This window comes from Microtus pennsylvanicus, chromosome 4 (assembly GCF_037038515.1).
Source record: "Microtus pennsylvanicus isolate mMicPen1 chromosome 4, mMicPen1.hap1, whole genome shotgun sequence".
Lineage (NCBI taxonomy): Eukaryota > Metazoa > Chordata > Mammalia > Rodentia > Cricetidae > Microtus > Microtus pennsylvanicus.
Genome location: NC_134582.1, coordinates 112,939,285 through 112,957,125, shown reverse-complemented (window position 1 = coordinate 112,957,125; position 17,841 = coordinate 112,939,285). Strand labels below are relative to the sequence as shown.

Here is a 17,841-nt window from a genome sequence, read left to right as displayed (position 1 = left end):
CCTCCCTAGTTTTGGAAACATTGGTAATTTAGTCTGACAGGGACAGTTCTCACTCCATGGTCAGGAAACATAAAGAGGACCACATGAGAATGTAGTCCCCTTCTTCATAGCAGTTTATTCTGTAGATGCCAGTTCTATGCATTAGAGACACAAAATCAAAATGGAGGGTAAAACTGAGCAATCTTTGAGGAAAAGGTTGAGTAGCTTCCAGGCAGTCATCATCCTGGGGCCATGATCATGACCATGAGCAGCTGTGAATACTTGTTGCTGCTTCCAGTCTCTCAGAGTGTGTTAGTGTCAATCAGCCAGGACTGCTTGCTTTTTTTTTTCTCTGACCCTTCATGTTCTGCCCAAAAGATATCTAATGGGAAAACATCATAATGTAACTCTATACTTGACTAAGTCAATGATAATGCTGTCTTCTGTGAAGAATAGCCGCTCCCAGGGTGTTTTTATTAAAAGCAGATTTCAGTGACAAACCATCAAAACGTTTTCTTTGAACAATGAGCAATATGATTAGGCAGAATTATGCAAAACAGACCACTGCCTGCAGTAACTAAAGGCTTCTTTGTATTGATTTCATGCAACATTCCCATCACCAATGCAGTAATTTAATATTATCTGGTGACAGCAGGCAGAGAAATAGCAGAACCAGCCACAAGATTTTCAAGGTGAATCCCTTGTAGTGCGCTCCACTGCTGAGTTATTCAGTAAGTCTGATATAGTAAACCCATCCTCCCTTTGCCGTATTTTAAGTTAGCATGGATTTACCAGGATGTAAAGCTACGGTAAGTGAGAAGTAACTAGTATATTCAAACCTTGAGTCTGGGCAATAGGCCTGGAAGATTTGCTGAAAACTAGGTAATTTATGTCAACAAGATCAGGTGAAAGGGCCTGCTGAGAGGCCCAGACTACCAGAAAGTGTCACCTAACTTGTATTTTTGTTTGTTTTCATTTCTTAGGAATCTGTTCCTTCCAGGGACCCTTGAGGAGGGGGGTTTTCATGCACTGTCAGCTGTGGCGACGAGACATGCACCGTGAACATGGTGGAGTTGAAATCCTAGAAACAGAACTTATGTTTGAGAGGAGAGAGCAACATAATAAACCAAATAAACTAAAATTCACACGCTATAGAATGAGAGGTTTTGTTGTTATTGTTGAGATAGGACTTCTCTGTGTAGCTCAGGATAGCCTTGAATTTGCTATCCTCTATCCTCAGCTTTTTGTAAGTCTTATGTGCAGTAGCTCACAGTTTCTATTACGCATAGCTCTAAGAGTAGGACCTTTTGATAAGAAACAGCAAGTTTAAAGCAACATTTTAAGTGAATAGAAGATGAAATTTCCATGGGTTTCTTGGAAAAGTGCCAAAGGTAAGAAACCTTCCAGTAAAGGAACGAAGAAAGGGATGGAGGTAGAACACACGTCTGAAGGAAAATTTCAGGCACTGAGAAGAGCAAGCACAATATCCTGAGGCAAGAAAGCACTTGAGCTTCCTCAGAGAAGGCAGGGAGGGAGGCCAGCGTAGCCAGACCAAAAGCAATGAAGGGGAGGACAGTGGGAAATAAAGTTAGAATTAAAACCAGAGGACAGATTGTGGCAGGCTTAGTTCCTAAGAACAACAGTGGTCATACACTAGGTATGGAGTTATTTAAGATGCCTGAGTAAAAAGTAGCATGATCTGGTCGGCATCGAACATCCGGAGTTTGGAAGGAAGGCGAAGGAGGGAGCTGGGAGTCCTTACAAGAATCCACACTAGACATGACCACGGTATGGTCAGAGTGGGCCCAGTGGGGAGAGATGCTGTGAATGGAAGTGGACGGGAGAGAGCACTCACGGCTAGGGTTGCCTTGCATGTAATGTGAAAAGCTTCTTGCTAACCTTGGCTTGTTCAGACATATCTACGCAGCTCTTGCCAAGCAAGGATTGGCTGCTCCCTCCCTGCTTATCTTCCTACCTGCCACGAGACCCGTTCCTCGAGATGTCAAGCAGGGTGTTTCTTGTGCCAGAAACTAGGATCTATGACCACATCTCTTTCTAAATTTGCTCATTCCATCATGAGCACTGCAGTTTCTGTTTTGCCCATTGAACCACTACAAGCGTTTAAAGGTTTACTGCATTTACGAGAATTGAACTCCTGTGACCCAAAGAAGGGTAAAATGGAAGCTAAGAGGCTGTCTGAAGGCCCTGAGCTATCAAGGCCAGATGAAATGGGCAATTTCTGAGCAGAGGTATCTTGCTTAAAGGTGATTGATTCCCATTCAGAAGACAGAGACTTCTGCCAGGATACAAACTTAAGGACATGGTCAGCCCAGGGTTTTCCTTTCGCTTTCCTCTTGCAATGAAGGATTATTCTGAATCCCAGACAGGAGAAAGCCAGCAGCTTTTACATAGGAGAGATAACCTTGGGGTTTCTTCTCAGTGGCACAAACGTGCACATAGAGGAAATATTTGACTCTCATTACTTCACCCATGGGTATGGAGAAATAATAACAAAATTGATATTGCAATATCAGTTCACTGATCCAGGAACCTCATGTGCTCCATTATAATAAGTAAGAATTATTATATATGATAGATATATATCTATAATAGATATATAGCCTTCTTAAAAGGCAAGTGGCCATCTCTAAACACTTGCACATATATACAACACTAAAAGGGCTCAGTGGAATATGTATACATACGTGTGTGTGTATATATATATACATACATATATATGGGTATATGTATAAGCATAATAATTAAAAGAAAAATGGTCATGAATTTGAGAGGGATGGGGCATGAAAAGAGTTGAAAGGGGGAAAGAGAGCAATGGAAACAATATATGTATAGAACTCATGAATATATGAAATTCTAAAAATGTTTTTAAAACATATATTTTTAGAAGACTAGTAAACTGTGAACTGTAGTGCATTGTGGCACCCCGTCCAGCATTCTGTTTACTCCTTAGTGCCCTGCCCCTTGTCACATGTCCTGCTCATGAAGGTATGGAGAGAGATTTGCTCCTCCCTATGGACTGTGAACTCAACCATGAAATATGTCTTTGGAAAATTAAATATGATCTCCACCTTCAAGCAAGAAGCTAAGTGGTATCATGAATTTTCTCCATTTCCTTGCTCTGGTCTCTTCCTGTGAAGACACACAGTGGAGAGGGAGGCACGCACACCAGCACATGTGGAGACTAACCCACAAAGCTCAAAGCAGTTGCAGCCAACCTCCAGCCAAATGTGAGGGAAAAACAGTTTTTTAGTGTGGTAGCTGCATGGATGCTGGTTTCAAAGCCTCACCAGCATGTCAGACTAACAGCTCATACCCACTTTCACAGTGCAGAGAAGGGGGTCATTTCTCATGGTTATTATGTAAACATGTACTTAGTGGATCCCTCAACTGCCCAACTTTGAAGGAGAAACTTCTCAAGTGAGATACAATTTGGGCACAATTACAGACTTAAATTATAGCCCTGAGAGGCTTGCTTTATTTTTTCCCCTCCAAGTGACCCATTCAAACCTTGTCTATTAACAGAGCCCTCTCCTTTTTCCTTTTGTATTTACTGATCTCTCTCTCAGCTCTTTCTTTATAAATAGTTTTGCCTGGTCACTGCCAGGTCTCAGCTTGAATTTCAAGAGGTGTCACATTAGTGTGCATTTTGTTCACCTTCCCTATCTTCTTTCCCTGACAAGGACTTACTACCTGCTGACACAGAGGAACCTGAATTCTGTACCTCCGTCACATAGCTATGCTGCTGGCAAAGGCTCTCAGCTAAATTCTCGTATCCTCCATAGGTTGTTATCTCAAAGCCTAGAAACCAGGGAAGATGTAAGTATCTAGCACCAACTCAAAACAGCATCTTCTCCCTGAGTCTATATTCTTAGACTGTTTCAGTTTCCTGTCTGGTGAGCAGTGAGCAACTTGATTAGATATAAATGCAAGCTTGATGCTATAGACTTAACAGATTTACACTGAAAAGTATTTATATTAGGGAGTAGGGTTTTTTTTTTCAGATCATAGCATCTGGAGACGGGGTGGGAAGAAGATAAACTGAGGAGGGGTAACTATCCTGTCTTTCTCCACTGTTCTTCATGACAAAATGAGATGAGGGAGAAGCTATTGTTCACATTAATCGAGAGACATTAAAGGATCTTATATTTACAGACGTATCAGAATAGGATACTGGTTTATTATCCTTAACTAGAATGTAATAGTTTGAGGGATGGGAGTGCAAAACAGGATGACTTTAATAATGAACCAAGTGAGATAACATACCCGTTATACTCTACCCAGAGAACCCATGTCATATGCAAGGACCACAGGGATGCTTACACAGGGCAGAAAAGTGAAGGACCACAGGAATGTCTGCCGTGATGGAAAAGAGAAGTCATATTGAAATGAGGAGATGGGAGTCGGGTGCTAAGTGATTCTCGGTTGTACACTAGGCAGATTAGTGCAGAGAGATAGCTCAAGTCTCATTCTACCGCTTCCTGTCTCTGAGATACTAAGCAAACTGTGGTTTCTTCCTTCAAGTGAGAATTACAAGCGCATGTTCTCCATAATGTTTTTGGCAACTGCAAGTGAGAAATAAAAGGAAAAGTCATAAGAATATCAGGAGACGAAAGCCAATCAGTCCCTTTCTGCTTTATTAAAAAACTTGACAACATCAACGAAACCAATTGGACCTATGCGATGGTTCAGCGAATCAAAGCCTGATTTTAATCCCTAGAAACCATGTGGTAGAATCTCTGACAGGCTGATTTTAATCCCTAGAAACCATGTGGTAGAAAGAGAAACAGATTCCAAAAACTTGTCTTCCGGTTTCCATATGAGCTTTGTGACACATGCGTGTTTTTAATTCCACATACATTTAGATTTTCAGAGAGTTTTAATGATATTAGAATGAATTTCCTAATTTTATAACATAGATTTTCGAAATGTAAACTTTTTGCTGAGTTTTGTTTCTGTTTCTACGTTTCTCTGTGTGAGAGAAAGGTATATAAAAGTGATGTACACATGTGTGTATTTTTTGAATCATTTAAGATTTATCTATTGACAGAATGTTCTCTTCTTTCTTAATATTTTGGTTTTGTACAGCCTAAACACAATAAACTATCTTATATAACTGTAGTATAATTATTTTTGAAAATTTCGGCAAGTGCAGTGTCTTGGCAAGTACAGGCACTTGCCACCAAGCCTGAGGTTCTGACTTCAAGCCCTGAAGCCCACATTAGGATGGAAGGAAACAACCAACTCCCCAAATGTGTCTCTTGACCTATACACACACACACACACACACAAATGCACACACACACACAAATGCACACACACACTCACTCACACACACACCGTGGCATGAATAAACCTCTAGATGCAAATAAATTAATATTTTTTTAAAAGTTAGGAAGTTATCAGTGTAGCACTATTAGTTAATCTAAAAAGTTTACTCAGATTCTGCCAGTTTTCTTAACAGATTTCCCGCAATAGCACTAGTGGGCTCACAGTCCTAGCAGTTTGGTGCTGTGCACACACTGTGCACCGCTATGTAAGCCTGTTGAGCCTGCAGTCTCTGCTCCCGCCCCAGAAGCCTGCATAGCAGCAGCTTCCAACACCAAGAAGGCAGTCAGCAGAACAAGTATCCACTCAGCTCGTTTTACTTCTTCATGCCTTGTGATTGAGGCCTGTGACATCCTCAGCAAAAGAAGGGGCTCACTGGTTAGCTCTGGCAACAAGCCAACTGGAGTCTCAGGGACTTCCCTAGACAACCATTTGTAGGACGGTATCCTAACCCCCAATCTGGGGTTTTCCTCTTTTGTTTTTACTTTTTAGCACTCACTGCTGATAGATATCTGTTACTCTCTTTCTCTCTCTCTTTCCCTTCCTCCCTCCTCCCCTCATCTCTCTTACACACACGCACACACGCACACACCCTTTTACAAAAAGTGTATATGGATATGTTAAGCATCCAAGGCTTTCCCCTGATCATCAGAATGAATTCTTTGTACGTTACAGTGCACAGAACAACAGAGGGAAAGATGATCTCCTGGAGGAGGACTGGAAAGCATTGTGAAATGGGTCTGTCACTCTAAAGTGCACAGTAACAACTAGGCCTGCGGCCTTCACAAGGTTGGCCCCTACTCTTTGGTGGCAGAGGCCTCGGAGGAACTGCCTCTTCCACCCATCCCTGCTGACTTCACCTCATAACGTTGGAGTTAGAAGTCCAGGTGTTTCTTCATGCATTGCTGCATGACCTAGAAGTAGTCTCCACAGTCTCATGACTGGATTTACTCTGTGCTATAAAGGAAACAGGTAAAGGTGAACTCGAGCTGTTCCCTATGACAGCCACTGGCCATTTCTCCAAAACAAAGGTGATCCTAGTTAATGTTTCATTTGAACAATATCACTCTGGGTTCTGTGTGTATGTTGTACCATCTTTGTGCTGTTGGCAGTTATGAGGTAGTTTGCTATCAAATGGACAAACCTATCCTTTCTTTCCTTCCATGGCTGTTCCACACACTCTGACCTGGGCAAAGTAAGTCTCTAGGCTGTAACAGAAACACCTGCCAGCTGGAGGTACTGAGGTCTGCAGGACATCTTCTGCCAGCCTGGTCCTCCTCATCTGTTGAGATCTGCAGGACCACTTCTGCCAGCCTGGTCTTCCTCATCTGCTGAGGTCTGCAGGACCACTTCTACCAGCCTGGTCCTCCTCATCTGCTCTGAGGTCTGCAGGACCTCTTCTACCAGCCTGGTCTTCCTCACTTCTCAGCCCCTAATACAGTCCTCAGCCTGCATGCCTCTCCTCCACTCCCTGGGCAGCAGGAACCACCTTTCCCAAAGGGATTTTCACTGGATAACCTGTGCCTCTAGAACAGCTTTATCTATCACATGGAGAATCTCTGTTCAGACTTTTTATTTTAATGTTTTATTACCTTACTAAGTATCAGATTTCCTTCTAGCTTTTGATATGTAGTGTTGGTTAACATTCTTTCTTCTCTACCTCTTGCTAATATTATTAACACTAATAGACAATTAATCCAAAGAAATCAAATATGTCACTTTTGATAAAAGTCATTCATTATAAAATCATTTGGAATAATTTATAAATGAACACATCAATTAATTAAGTCTTGTTTCAAATAGATACCTGTTTTGTACCTTATTCTGGAGACATATTCCAGGACAGAAAAGACTCATCATACTTTGTCAGGAGATCTCTAATTAAACCTGTGTATTGATAAAGTCTTGAAAAATGGGAAATGTTTATCTATTTCTATCTTCATTCACATTTCTTATTTAATATTTTAGTGACTTGTTTTAATTGTTAACTAACCTCATGTATATACTTAACATAATCTTGGAGCTACAGAGTTCATCGTTCTCTTTACAGAAAATACATACTAGGAACAGTAGACTCATCAAAGCCATTAGTTCAATCAAATTCTTTCGTGTTAGAAAAGCTCTGGTCTCCATTTAAATATAAATACATGTATTAATGAATGTATGAAGGACCATAAATATGACTAGACATAGCAGGTAGAGTAGAAATTTATATTAAATTAATAACATATAACCAGTCAGAGTAATGAAATATCTATTTTCAAGCATCCATATATGTAATCACAGCACACAGCATCCCCTTTCAAACACCACACCTTATCTCTCCAGAGATGTACAAGGCACAGATGGAGGGGCCACTGTGAACATCTGTGATACCTGGAACAGTTAGTTTGGAAGAGGATTTTCTCTTTGTTGGATGCCTCTGAAGCATTATACCCTGTGGATAATGCACTAGGTTCGAATTTGAGATAGCATTGTGTCTTTTTTTTTTTTTGGAAGAATGACTAAAGACTTATTTTGTCAGATCAATTTTTGAAAGAAAAAAACAGAAGGTGAGAGTTTGAAATAGAATTCAACTAATAGCTCCATGTTTGGGTATCCTTTAGAAAGGTGTGGTATTTGAAGGAGCATGTCCCTTATAGGTCTGGTTATTTAACACCTGGTCCTAGTTGATGGTGCTGTTTTAGGAGGATTAGGAGATGTGGCCTTCATGGAGGAAGTATGCCGTTGGAGGTGGGTTCTGAGAGTTAAAAGCCTCCTGCCACTTCCAGTTAGCTCCCTTTCCCTCTGACTTGTGTACGTACGCTCTAAGGATGTGAGCGCTCAGCTTCCTGTGCCAGCAGCCATGCCGTTTGTCAGGCCACTTCCTCGAGATAGACCCACATCCTTCTGGACCCGAAGCCCAGATAAACTCCTCCTTCCAAGAGTTGCCTTGGTAATGGTGTTTCATCACAGTCACTAAACAGTGACTAGCACGAAAGCCTTTCTTCTTCCAAGGAAGTCATGTCACCCTGGTAGGAAGATCACTGCTCTAGGAGACTGTGAGTTCTTGGAGGACTAAAGAATCAATATCCTGAATCACCAGCACTCACCTGCTTTCAGGGTCAGAACAATTCAAGTAAACATTTAAGGTTACACGGTTATTTCATTCAGTAAAAGAAGAAAATGGTGGTGCTCTAATTAAATGATGGGAACTGTTTGAATAAGTCCAAAAAAGTCTGATTCCTAGAAAATTGTAAAGGCTGTAATTTTCATACTAATTTTCAGCGAATTGCTGAACACACACACACACACACACACACACACACACACACACACACACCATCTACCTAAACTTTCCAAACTCCTCCACTAGTTTTCTTTTAGCATGCCCAAAACTTATCTCCCAATAACGTGAATTGCATAATATTCTCCGAGTCTCACACCAGGGTCTCATTTTCTGAAGATTATTCTATTCTTAGTTCATCCTAACCTGCCCTTTCTCTTGCATATTCTATAACTTCTCTTTGGTCGGTGATAAGTGACACAGCAACCTGTATGGAACTTCTCTAGATGAAAGATTCGCTGACTACCAAGGCTTGGTACAGTCAGTGTAGCAGGCTGCAATGACCTTAGTGGGGGAAGACACCTCACACAGATCACAGTGCCTGATTCCAGGTAGGTGAGGAAGCTGCTAGTGCCCAAGACCAAAGGCCTAGAGCAGGTGACTTCAAATCATGTTCAACTCTGTCCATCCTTTAGAGCCAAATTGAAATTTTTAGAGAGTCATGGTTTCTATGTCTTAAAATTCTCCCTGATAGTCAACACCTCACTTTAAATGGAGACAGCAGAGCTGTGTGTTTGATAGAGCATGTCAGACACGGCGCCTTGCCCTCCCTACAGCTTTAGTCATTATCTCTTCGCTCTGTGATAGCTCCCAACCTCTTGCTTTATTTCTGTTCCTTCCTTCCAGCATTCAGAAGTGTCCCCTCCATTCTCACTCAGATAATTTATCGATTTCCTTTTCTCAGCTGACAGAGGAAAGACACCTGGCTTCTCCCTTCCAGATCTTCTTCAAGTCCTACCCACTTGCATCTTGGTTTAAAAAAACCATCATCCAATCCCAACATTTTTATTCACAGACTTAAAAGCACAAAGAAGGGGCCAGAGAGACAGCTCATCAATTAAGATCACTTGTTGCTCTTGCAGAGGACAGATGTTCAAATCCCAGCACCTCCATTGTTAGTGTCATAAAGTACTATAACTTCAGTGTCAGGGAACCTGGTGCTCTATTCTGGCCTCAGTAGGCCCTAGGCATCCACACAACACACACCCATGTATATGTAGGCACTCACACATAAAATAAAATAACTAAGTGAAGAAGAAAAAGAACATAAAGTCCAGTCTGGCATGGCAGTGCAAACCTGTAAAATCACTCAGGACACAGAGGCAAGAGGATCATAGCAAGTTCAAGGCTAACCCTGACAACATTGTGGCATATGCTTTATAAAACAAATCAAACAGAAACCTAGGTCCCTGTGTCTCCCAGAGACAGAGACAGTGTGGCAGTGCCTGCCCAGGTATAGGGTGAGGCAAGGGTGCTGCAGCTACAGGCTGTCAGCTCAAGGGATGGGTGTCGGATTCCCCTCTGTATGCTGTGAATATGTTTTATTATCACTGGTTAATAAGAAGCTACTTTGGGCCTATAGCAGCACACAATATAGCTAGGCGGGAAATCTGACATATATAGAGAGCTGGCGGAGTCAAGAAGATGGCTGCCAGAACCCTCTGGAACCTTGCCGGTAAACCATGATCCTCGTGGTAAAATACAAAGTAATAGAAATGGGTTAGTTTCAGATATAGGAGCTAGATGGCAATATGCTTAAGTGATTGGCCTAGTGCTATTGCAATTAATACAGTTTCTGTGTGATTGTTTCAGTTCTGGGTAGCTGGGAAGCGAATGAGCAGCCTCCGCCTACAGGGGTTTAAGGTTTGGGCTTCCTTAAGGGCTTCTCGGCTGGTGGCATTGCTGCGGCTGTTGCTCCAGAGAGTCAAACTGCCGTTGCAGGTCAGCATGCCAACAAACGGACCAGTGCAGAGAACACTACAAAGGCATCATTGATTGTAGTGTGAGAATCCCCCCACAGCAGGGTTTCCTTCCTCTCCTTCTGGAGGGGTAACTTGACCAGTGAGCTCAGTACTTCCCCAACACAAGACCTCCATTTCGCCTTCAAGGATGTGCAAGCAGATCTTCCTAGGGGCCCTGGGCTGACATCACCTGGTTTCTGATGGGAAGCTAGGACCACTTCCCTCTGCGCTGCCTGCCCACTGGGTTTTGTTATGACTAGAATGGCTGCCGATGTGTGCAAGGGGTCTTTTCAGTGAATTCAATGGAATGGGCTCCTGCTCCACAAAGATCTTCAAGTCTGATGGCCTGAATGGGTTTTCAGGGTTTTAGAGTCCCTACCCTGGGGATCATCATCATTTACACGGTTGCCTACCTTGGAGTCTGTGACACCACTACCAAGGGGATATTGCCAGACCCCAAGAATGTACACATTACTGGGAGCTGAGTGATTGCCTAGAACTTGAGGGCAGTTGCAGGACTGGAGTCCTATCTATTTGATACTGTTCCTGCCAGGGTGGTGATTCAGTATGGCTGGAAAGCAGCTGATATTATGTACACAGGACACGTGACTGCTGGAGGAAGATTGCAAAAGAGGAAAGAGTCAACGCTTTCTTCAAAAGTGCCCGATCCAATGTATTGAGCGGCATGGGTGGTGCTTTTGTATTTGGTACTGTAAGATGAGATCAAAATATATGACTAATGTAATCAAAACTGAAGTTCACTGGTTCACACATTCACAGATCCATTGTGTGATTTAAAATAACTATTCTTGGGAGATTAAAAAGACAGATCTGGGATAAAACCAGACCTCAGAAAAATATTTTGTTGAGTGTTCATTAAACCACAAATGTTTTTTTAATTTATTTTACATTTAGATTCTCACAGAAAATGGAAGATAGCTTATCACACTTGTTCAATTAATTATCTGATAACTGATAATGAAAAAGTAACTGAGCATGAATCATTAATAAAGTCGACTCAATACAAAAAAACAAAACAGAGAGCAGGCGTCTTGCAAATTCTCATGTATTAAGACAGCGAGGGAAGGATAGGACAGAGGAGAAGGAGGTATACTCACAGATATCACAGCGCTCTACTAAGGAGATAATAAAAACCATCAGACAGTCCTGAGAAAGAAACGGTTCAGATGCCTGAAAGAGCTAAAATCAGAATGCGCCACCCAGGAAGCAGAAAGATGCCTCTCACCAAAGCCTGGAGAACATCATGGCCTGTCCCTGACTGAGGACACCTGGCTGTCAAGAGAACTCTGATTCTAAGCAAACAGCAGTGACAGGCAGTTTCAGCCTGGAAGGCAGACTCCAGCGAGTCTGTCAGTGTCTCACAGGCAGGAAGACTCAGTAGGACGGGTGGTCACCACCGCTCTGCTTTCCTGAAACTGTCTAGAGCCTCGCACAGATAGGCAGGCTAAGCTGACATGGAATTTTCCTACTTCTCACTGCTAACGCAGCCACACTGCATGCAAAGACATACAAATGCGAAACACGGGATATTACTTTGTACAGATAGCCAACTTCCATACCTGCAGGGGTTCCAGGAATGTAGAACAGCTAAAAGCTGAAGCAGCTTGGATAAAGGTGAAGCCAAAGGCAGGCCCAAGCATGTCAGAGCTGAACAGAGCTTCACATCCAAGGCTCAGGCTTTCTTAAAGGGAGATGAATCCACACCCCAGGTTCTCCACTGGAAGTCAGAGACATTGGAGGGTCGACTTGTCAATGTAGAGAAAAGGAACCAGCATTGCCTATCAGCCACTGGAACAGGAGCTCTAAGAAGACCAAGAATCCTAAACGGCCTCAGAGAATGTGAACCAGACCCAAGATACCAAGAGAGGTCATGATTCATACCACATGGAGAAGAAAGGAACACGGCCAGTTAAAAAACAACATAAATACTTGATATGGAGTAGTGAATCCCACGAGGCTCAGTAAAATGCTAAAAGTAAAATTTATCAAAGTACTTTGGAACCATATGAATATATGAGCATATTAAAACCATATCAAAAAAGCAGGCTCCAGGCCTTAATGAACACAGTAGATCAACAAAGGTCACTACACTCTCACATAGACACCTTTGAAGAAGAGGACACTTATTTTTTGTTTGTTTATTTATTTATTTTGCCAATGGCCAGCTACAAGAAAAATAAAGCAAGGCTACTTGGAAAATTTGCAGGAAAATAATTGACATATGACATAAACTGTGGATTTGTTGTTTAATAAATCCTGATATTGTAGAAATACACATATATATCCTTCACCTTTAGGGCTATCTATATTTCTGACATAGCACACTCACTACACCTGACCATGGACTGTGCAGTGAGTTAAAGCCACTATGGGGGAGGCGGCAACAAAGAAGTGGGAGACTTTGAAACTTGTGACATAAAAGTAATAAAAAAAATAATCCAGGAAAACTCTTACAGTAAGAATGGCTCCTTAAAAAGGTTCAGAGGGGTAGAAGAGGAAGTGGAGTCAGAAGACAGAAATGTGACTCTTGAACAAAAAAGTGGTGACTTAATAAAGAAGAAAAGAATATGACCCACAGTATCTGCTCAGTATACGGGCAGGCAGTCTAGACGTTAGCAACTTATCTATTGAAAAGGAAGAGAAGAAAAACAGAGAGTAGCACTTGAGTACAGAGATCTGAAAAACATAAAAGTTAAAAAAATGGGAAAAGAATAAAAGCGTAGAATAACACTAATGGTTTGTCCAGAAACTTGATAAATGGAGGATGGGTAGTATTTAATGGTTGATACTCTAGGTATTTTCAGATAAGTAAAACAATATAGTTGATAAGACCAAGGCAGGATAGTAAGTTCCAAGCAGAATAAATTAAGTAAATCAGTGCATAAACACAGCATAGCAAACCAGAAGAACATTACAACCCCTGTAACATCATTGAAGGAAGAGTTTACCTAAAATGTGATAGCAATCAGAAGCATATTTTTTCATAGCAGCAAAAACACTTCGGATAATAATGCAACAGTGTATTCAAAGGGAAAAATACCACAGTAGTCTAGAATTATGTAGTTAGCCTAACCCATAATTCAAGAAAAAGGGCTGAGTCAGGTACAACAAAGACAGAGATTTCCTACTCTGAGTAACTTAAATTACAAAGAGAATATTGAATCTAGAAGTAAGTTGGATTTAAGAAGCCATGTGAAGCAGAGGAACTAACCAGGGGTTTTATTCTTTTAAATATGAACTAACAAAAATAAATGGTAAATGAGCAGATTTGGAAGTGTACCGAAGTGAGGAAAGAGAGGAAGTCCAGCTGTGGGAGATGGAGGGAGACGGCACTAGAAAGCCCTTGTGTTGTCCGAGGACGATACAGAGATGCATGAGCTTCAGTGTTTGTAAACTTGACTGTGCCTCTTAATCAACTGAATGAAAACACATTATGTTCATGTCAGGAGGCGAGAAAGGAAATGTGGCTGACCCAGTAGGAAGAAGAGGGAATAAGAAAAACCGCAAATGCATGATGGTGGAGGTGGCCGCTCTCCCAACACTTTCTTCTGCACTGTTCTCCCTAGCTTCTCTACAAACTCTTGAATATGAACATTTTCATACCTTCTCTTGGCTTTACTGAAGATCAACTATCTGCTCCAGGTTTCACTGAAGGAAAATATCAGACCCTTTAAAACACCCTATTGAAAGTGCCCACAGCAGAACATGTCTCCCAGGGGAAGGGAAATAACTTGCTCTCTAGTTCCAAAGGATGTATTTTCTTCTTGTAGTCTGCAGCAAGAAGAAACAAAGACCGACTAGAAGGAGCCATGGCCTTAAATGCTAGGCAATGTCAGCTATAGAGTGTTGTGGTCTCTAAGAAAAAGAGGGGACACGGTAGACCATACTGGTTGGAAAGAGTAAGCAAGCACTCTCCCTAAGAGACAGTTGAGTTGTGCTTGGCATATGGACCCTCTTATACTCTGTGTATGGATCACAAGCTGTCCAGCTCTCTTAGATATTTAAAACATCTCTATCACAGTGGAGTATATGTAGTGTATCTTGGGTGGGAACAGAGCAGAAAGTACTTGGCTCACTGAAGAAGCACCTGGAGTTGTCTCAGTCGGCTGAAGTAGTTCTCATCATAGCACCGTTGCCTGTAGTCACGCAGATTGCATACTACACATCTTGGAGTTGGTGGTTCAGGCAGATACAATGTAAACAGCACCGGGACTGTGCCCCGCCCTTTCCTGACGATGATGCAGTGGGCTGTGTTGGAGTTGTCTGTGTAATGACTATACCTTCCCCGCCTGACCAACGCCTGCTAGATTTGAGTGTGTCTTCTTCACTAAACCTCAAACTTGGTGCAGAGCTGTAACTGTAGCATGTAGTGATATTTCATTTGTATTTTTATTTGTAAATAAAGCTTGCCTGAAGATCGGAGAGCAAAACAACCACCCTGGTTAGCCTTACAGACCAGGCAGTGGTGACACACACCTTTAATTCCAGTGGCCACACTAGTTGCCATAGAAACTGGGTGGTAGTGGTGCATACCTTTAATCCCAGCATTAGCAAAGAATATAAAATGGGAGGAGACCTCTCACAGTCAGTCTCATTCTGAGATTCCTGGAGGTAGGATCACCATTTCGGACTGAGGTAGAGATAAGAGCCAGTGTCTGGCTGCTCTGCTTTTCTGACCTTCAGGTTGAACCCCAATATCTGTCTCTGGGTTTTTATTAATCATGCTCCAGTAGTACAAATGACCCCCACTCTGTTATACTAAGACTTCAACAAGCACCAGCCTTGACTCCAACCCCCATAGAAACCTCAGAACACGCAAGGCTGCGGAAAGAATTCATCGCTGGTTCCAGAAGAGACCATATGACAGGCTCCTGAGCTCAGTTTTCTCAGAACATCCATTCTGGAAACTTCAGAATTACACATCCTTCCCCTGCCCCCTCCAGATGTAAATCTACTCCCAGATGTGTCCTCTGGAAAGATGAGGGATCTGAGTGCAGGGAGATGATGGCCTTCTCGTCTCCTGGTTCCTATGGGGAATTGAGTTAGGAACCTGACGTGGACGCCTATAGTTCCAGTTTAGAAACTATGTCCTATCATAAAGAAGTTTGTTTCCCTTACAGTGGTGGACTAGGAGAACTGGCTGCTTTAGTGCTCACTGTTGAAAAAGACATTTACTTATTCGGGTGTAGGGCGTTCTAGCTTGTGTTGCTGTTGCTGTGATAAAACAGTAACCAAAAGCAACCGGGGGGGGGGGCGGGAGGGGGGGAATGGTTTACTTCGTCTTCTACTTTACAGTCCGTCACTGGAGGAAGCAAGGAAGCAGCCTGGAGGCAGGAATTGAAGCAGGGACTACAGAGTAGTGCTCCGTACTGGTTTGCAGGACGTTTGCAGACTCACATCAGACTCTCCTTTCATACACAGCCCAGGCCCACTCACCTCTTCGTATTTACTGCAGTGGGCTAGGCCTGCCTACGTCAATCAGAAATCAAGAAAATGACCTGCAGACACATCCACAGACAGATCTGATGGAGTCGATTCCTCAACGGAGGGTTAATCTTCCCGGGCCTGTCAAGCTAACAACCAAGATTATCTATCACACAGAGGTAAAAGACCTAATAATAATCTTCCAAGAAGAAAGGAGTTTTCATATCCTGAGATAAATAGCCACAACAGCATTCTGGCGTCAAACTTTTAGTACTCCCCTGCCTCTACCACTCAAATGCTTGACCATGTCCTGCAATGAGCATTTTTACTAAACAAAATTTCATTTGTCATTACGACTTTAAACTAAAATAAGAAAAAGAATTAACTTCTAATATAGTTTGTGCTTTTTTCAGCAATATACATCTAAATATAATGATTAAGAAATACTTTATGATGGTTAGACCTACCCCATGTAACAACACATATCTTGTAATAGCTAAGGGGCTGTAACATAAAAATGTAACAATGCTTATGACCATTTGATACAGAGAAGTACGACATAGTGCTTAATAATATGTCTGAGCACATATATCTATTATATTAGTATAAATTAAGTAGGGTTGACAAAGTAGGAATGTAAATCCTAAAGGAAAGGAATAATAGATATTTCCAACTATCAAAGAAAATCTTTACGTGCATTTTATAAACTGATGATGGTGACTAACAATTATATTAATTTTATTGAGTTTATTTTTAATTAAAATTTAACATAGCTGGGTGTGATAACACATACCTATAATCCTAGCACTAGAGATGCTGAAGCAGGAGGATCTCACAAGGTAGAAGTCAGCCTGGGCTATGCAGGGAGACTATTTCTCAAAACAAAACAGAAATTTTATTACAAAACATACATATTTAAGTCAACAAAGATAAGAGTTTTTGCAGTTAAACATACAAAGAGAAGTTTTAATGTCAATTTTTAAAGTACAATTGTTTTTGAAATTTAAAGAAGTATGAGAAATTTGTGTATGGTGTGTCATATGTACAGGAGGGGCACTGCACCTGTGTACACATGGAGGAGGTCTGAGGAAGACACTGAGTGCCCTCCCGTATCCCTCTCACCCACCTTGGCACAGAGGACACTCAATTGACTTGGAACTGTCTGTGTGTATGTGGTGACTAGGCTGCCTGAGTAGCCAGCCCCAGAGACCATGCTGTCTTCACCTTCCCCAGCCCTGGGCTTACAGGCCAGTTGTGGTTTATTTTCTGCTTGTTGACGTACAAACTGGTGCATCCACAATGAATTGGTCGGACATTCCTCAAAAAACTAAAAATAGGTCTACCATATGATGCAGTTATACAATTTTTGGACTTACAAACAAAAGATAAATATCCTACTATAGAAATACCCAATCATCCATGTTCATTCCTGTTCTATTTACAATAGCAAGGATAAAGAAACAGACTAGATGACTACCAAATGATTAGTACATAAGCTGACCATGCTGTAGTGGAAGTTCCTACATCTATAAACACGCAGGAGCTAAAAATTGGGGTTGATGAGTGAAACACAAAACCAGGACGCAGAGTTTGGTGGAGTTGAGGGAAGAGGTGAATGTGGTCAGACTCACTTTCTAAAATTCTCAAGGAACTAATTTTAGAAAGGGTAAGTGAGCACCTGGACAAATGGCTGCTTGTTGCCTCTTTGTCCTCACTGATCAGCACCTGTTCTCACAAGGTGCCGAGTCTAGCAGACACTCCGCATTAGCCCAAGAACTAAATTTAAGCCAAGATGTCGTGAGAGCTTCTGTGTCATAATTCCACTGTACTTGTGCTGCTGGACTGCTGTGTAGGTGCCCTGGGAAGGCTTGGGAACGAGGAAAGTCTGCATGACTTACAGCTTAAGATGCAGGGTGTACAATGAAGATATGCAAAAATTGTTTAGTGTAAGTACACATAGGTAGACCTGGATACGTAGAGCCATTGAGTCTTTCACACAGCCCT

The 17,841-nt window shown here is 41.9% G+C and overlaps 1 protein-coding gene and 1 pseudogene across 11 annotated transcripts in view; one reads left to right on the top strand and one right to left on the bottom strand.

Moving 5' to 3' along the window:
- Hecw1 (HECT, C2 and WW domain containing E3 ubiquitin protein ligase 1) overlaps positions 1-17,841 on the bottom strand; it is a 237,636-nt gene that overhangs the window by 161,474 nt on the left and 58,321 nt on the right. The window lies entirely within an intron of this gene.
- Positions 1,674-14,770, top strand: LOC142848557 (ADP/ATP translocase 1 pseudogene; annotated as a pseudogene).